Source organism: Myotis lucifugus, unplaced genomic scaffold (assembly GCF_000147115.1).
Source record: "Myotis lucifugus unplaced genomic scaffold, Myoluc2.0 scaffold_33, whole genome shotgun sequence".
Classification (NCBI taxonomy): Eukaryota; Metazoa; Chordata; class Mammalia; order Chiroptera; family Vespertilionidae; genus Myotis; species Myotis lucifugus.
This window is the reverse complement of record NW_005871081.1, coordinates 2455414-2460941: the sequence shown is the minus strand read 5'-3', so window position 1 is coordinate 2460941 and position 5528 is coordinate 2455414.

The following is a 5528-nucleotide window of genomic DNA, read 5'->3' as shown; positions in this document are numbered from 1 at the left end:
ATCATATTCATGAGCAATGAAAGAGTCAAAGCTCTTAGTATTCTTAAATGAATATTGGGATTATTGGAATGCAATTGTTAAGAGAAAGCATACTTGTTCTTTAAATTTAAATGTGACATACATAGGTGAGCACTGGGGATGAAACGACAAAGGGATAAATAACAACAGCCTTTGCCTTTAAAGACTTCATCATGTGGCAATTTGTGAACTGGGTCTGACTTACAAAATAACTAGTAATACTGGAATCCTGTTGAAAAACACTAAATGGTTAGGAAACTTGGCTTATAATCTCAATGTTGCCACTTACTAGTTGTGTGACCTTGGACAAGTCACTGTGTCCCTCTTAGCTCTAAGTTTCTGTCCCATAAAATTTGACATTTGGCTACAATGATCAAAATTGTCTGATTCTATGGCAAGAGTCAAGTCCAATGAGGGGGAAGCTAGCATTATGGCTAAAGCATCTATCAATTGTCAGATGTCCATTACATCATTTAAACCGCCTCAGTCCTGTGCGTGGTTTATCCCACAGGACTCTGTAGCCAGTTTTCCACCATATCCTCTTTGCTGAAGGAGGAGTCTGCTCTCATTTTAGGATCTTAACCATTGAAGAAATACAATTGTTTAAATGCATATACTAATTGGTAAAACTAGCCATATTGTAGGAAAAAAGGAGAGATATTCAACTTCTCATTACATAAAAAATTCAAAATATCAAGTCAGGTGAGAGAAATACATAATAAAGACCAACACAGCCCCTGGATCCCTGGATTTACCTTGTATTTTATCTTGTTAGTACAAGAATTTCACAAAATTGATAGGAACAGTAATTCAATTGATCTGATTTGAGTAAGGCTGCCAAAAATGAGAGGCAATCTCTTGCTTTTAGATTTTGGACTTTAAACAATTATTTTAGGGGAAAATTCTATTAGTTACTTATAAATGCTATAAATCTATTCTAATTTTCCTGAAATCTTTGTATGAAATTCTTTGTAATATCAGTAAGTCTTACAGAAAGGATTCAATGTTGAATTGCATGAAAAATAAATCAGAGAACTCACAGTTCAATGCAACACGGATGAATTTGAAAGGTATATTGCTAACAGGAGCTCATCAAAATTTATGATATATAATCTATAATGCCTGTTTTTCAGAGCCTCAGTCTGCTTCTTCCACAACATCAATTACTCGGTCTGCCATGAGAAAAAGATCTTCCTTAGCAGCCTCATGGAGGGCTGGGGGCAGAAGGGCACCTGAAATCCTCCATCTCCACATTTTCCTGATCCATGTGACAGGAAGCCAGGCTGATTCTGAAGCCACATTTGTATGCATGTTGTAAACAGTGACCTATTCATAAAAATATAGACTACATTGCACCAGGCTGTCTTTTGTTTAGGACCAAAACCCTCAGTTGCCGGAAAAACAACCAATCCTATTTGCTCTTCAGTCCCAAGGTAATGGCTGACTAATGAGATTACCTTCTTCATTCTAGCAGATTTTCCTGCTTCTGTGGAGACTGGAAATATGAGAACCCCTACTTAATTTAATGCCCCCTGAACATTACAGTGATTTGAAAAAATCATTGTTGTTTTGATGACATTTTTGACATCTGAGACACAGGAGCAGTTCACAGTGGGGACACGTAGGGCTCAGATTCAGCCAGCAGGGAGGACTTCATGAAGCTAGACTGAGGAGAATAATCCACCAAACCGGTAAAGGGCAACAGCTCTGGAGTACAAGGTGTGGGTTTGAACCCTGGATTGCTACTAGCTGTGTGGTCTTGGGCAAGTTTCATAACCTCTAAGTCCCAGTGGCACGGGTAGCACTAAGGTTATTGGAAGGTTTTTAGGAAATAGTGCATTAGAAGAATTTTGAAACACACCTTGCATATATTAAATACATAAAGTACATGACAATAGATAGGTAGATGATAGATAAAGAGACAGATAGATAGATAAACTTTTTTGTTATTGCCATTTTTATTACATCACTATAGACTCAGTGTTTAAACAACAGAAATGTATCACTCATGGTTCTGAAGTCCAAAATCAAGGTTTCAGCGAGTTGGTTCCTTTTGAGGGCTGTGATAGACAATCTGGTCCAGGCCTCTCTCCTTGTAGTTGCCATCTTCTCCCTGTGTTCCTTCATATCATCTTCCCTCTGTGTGTGGCACTGTGTCCAAATCTCCTTTATAACAATATCTTTTATAACAATACTTCATATAGTCACCATTTAATGGAGATGGGATGAGGGCCACCTCAATTACTTTATTTTAGATTAACTTCCTCTATAAAGACCCAATCTCCAAATACAGTCACACTCTGAGGTTAAGACTTCAACACGTGAATTTGCAGGAGACACAATTCAACCCAGAGCACTGTTGTTATAGATTATAATAGTAATTGTTATTATTACTATTATTATAGTAATTTTTGGAGCAAAGTTCATTCATTGTAGGGAAGTACATGATGCCTTTGACACTGGGAATTCTTACCCAACACCTGGAATGTAATAGATACCTTGGCTACATGAATGAATGAATGGGTGAATGGTGGGTGGGATACAAGTATCATTAAGGATTCATATCCAACTGGACTGGAGTAAATGGCAGAGGTCCAGCATCTGGGGGGATGAATTGCGAACATAAATAAGAAAGCCCACCAAGAGCCTGCAGTTCTAAGGCCATGGGAATAGAAAGACAAAGCAAAGATATCTGTCACAGAAGAAATAATATCAGAAAGAAATTAGCAAAAAAGCAGGGTTAATGCTGACCTGGGTTCCCTTCCCACCTCCCCCACCTAACAGCTCTATGAATGGGCAAATTAATTAACTTCTCTGAAGCTTAAGGTCAGTCAAAGCTGAATGTCCTGGAGCTGGAATAAAGATTCAATGCGGTAATGCATATAAAACACCTAACTAGAGCCTACACATCACATGCACACAAAAATGTCAGCGTTTCCCCCCCCCTGCAATTATACGAAGTTCCACAATCCTGGACCTTCCGGATGGCCATAGGCAGCCTAGTGATCACCACTCGGGAGAGCTAGGGAAGGGCTCAGGGCACTGCTCACTGAGAAGGCTGTAAAGGCAACAGCTCGCTGGAGACAGCCCAGTCATCCATCTCCGTCTCCTCAGAATCTCCCGAGGAAGCTGTCCTAAGAGGTGACCCAGAGGAAATGGTCTTATTTTGAATTAGGTTACATTGTCACCGAGCTGATAGGATGCGGAAACAAAAGCTTCCTGGGAGTGGAAAAGGCTCAATGGATATTTGATTATACTTGAGATTTTTTTTTTCGCTTGTTTTGTTTGATTTTAATGTAAGAGAAAATCTGTTTTATTTCAAAGGGCAAACTCATTTTCCTAAGAAATTATAATATTACTTAAAATATACCTATTAGCCAACTATGGTAAAATCACAACTTTGAAAGGAGAAAAAAGACTGTCCTTTTATAAAATCAGTGGAACACACACACACAAAATCCAATTTAAAATACCCAACTCAATGTGCTGATTATAAATATGACTGTAAATAGCCTGTGGGCTACTTCTGCTTTCTACAAAATATGCTTTTCTTTTGTTTTAAGGAGTACTTGGACATTCTTATGGGCAATAGCAAATTCAGGCAAACGGATCACTTACACAGTGACTCTGGTGATTAATAAAAAGAGGCTCTAGAGCAGTGGTTCTCAACCTTGGCTGCACATTAGAGTCACCTGGGAATCTTTTTAAGATCCTGATTTCTGGGCCTCATCCTCCAGAAATTCTGCTTCTTTGTTATGGGGTGGGGCTGGCCCCCATAACCACTGCTCTAGAGCAAAAGGACTTTGGCAAAAGGAAAAGAAGGGGGAGGGGAGCAGAAAAATTATCCTATTGATTTGGCAAGATAGCCTTATCCTTAATTATTCTTGAAACTTGATTCATAGTTGATATTACATACACACATATATGTCTAGATTTACTTATATAGTAAGTATATATACATATGTTTTATATGTATATACCACATATATACTTACTTTGGGATATATATATATAAAACTAGATGCCCAACGTATGAAATTCATACACGGGTAGGGTTCCTAGTGACTGCCAGCTGCCGGCCTGGGCCTCCCTTCATTCTGCACCACTCCCTGGTGGTCAACGCACATCATAGCAAGCGATGGAACTCCCAAGGGGACACTTTGCATATTAGGCTTTTATATATACAGATAATTATTTATACCAAATGTATTTCTTAATATTGTAATAACATCTTCATATATAGTCACCATTTAATGGAGATATATTAAGACAGAGTTTATCACTAGGACTGAAAAGGCGGAGTCTTTCTCAGCATCTGCTAGGGTTCAAGAAATCTGGAAAAGGAGCTGTGCATAAATTAATAAAGATGCTAGAGAAGAAATATGAATTTGGAAGGCATTTTGGGGGAGCCAAAGGAGGCTTAGTTCTAGTAATCAAGTTCCCCGAATCTCTGGACCCAAGGCTTTTTATTCCCACATTTTGTCCTATAGCAAAGCAGATATACATATCAAAGGTAAGGTTTGGTAAACAGTAAAAGATTATCAGGTTGGGGGAAATGCCTACAGCTGTCTGGCAGCAGGCAATAACACGCAGATCTTCAGCCCTGCTGAAGCCTCAAGTTCCATCAACCTTTTGATGAACTTCTTGCATTTATGACCAGCTGGAATTAGCCTCCAGCACTAAAAGACTATGCTCAGAGCTGGTCTCTCATACACAACAGAAATTGAATATTTCATAGTTCTTAGTATAATTTAGTTTTAAAAAACAACAACTGTAAAAGAGAGAGACTAGTATATAAGAACTATTGTTGGAATCTAAAGCAAGAATTTATTTTTAGGGAAAACAGGTGAACTGGCAATACCTGTGTTAACAAAGGGTCATTAGCTCCTTGACCGTATTCTGTTTAAGAAGTTCTGATAAGGGATCAGCCCTGGGATTTTGAAGGGTCTGATGTCATCAGGAACCATCCAGCTCCCATTGCAACACTTATCCACTGTGGTTAACTCATCGTCTCAGAACTTGTTAGGACACAGAATAGCTCCAACCAGGGTCAGACTTGAGAAGCCAAACAATAACAACAACACAGCCTTCAGAGATCAGCCCTGGCGTCTGAAACCCAGAGTAGGTTCAAGTTCTCTGTGAACTGGCAGCAGGCATGGCTCTGGAGCAGTTTTACCGACAGCCTGTTCACCTTCGGCTGGTTGGCTAAAGGAGTGAATTTTTCTGCCTGTTGAAGATCGTCTCTGATCTTGTTCCCCGTATCTGAATGAACTTTTAAAGCCAGAGTGCAATCACCTGGCCACGTTCCCACATCCCTCCATCCACCAGGCATTCCCAGTGGATTCAGCATGGTGCTGAGGGCTATGGAGGAAAGAGACAAACCTGAGATACACCATCTCCTTTCAGCCAGATGGTGTGACAAGGAATGATACACAAAACCGAAAAGAATTCATCAAAAGCATTCTGATTTTTATTTTGCTTTTCAAATACAAATTCTGGACGGAGCCAGC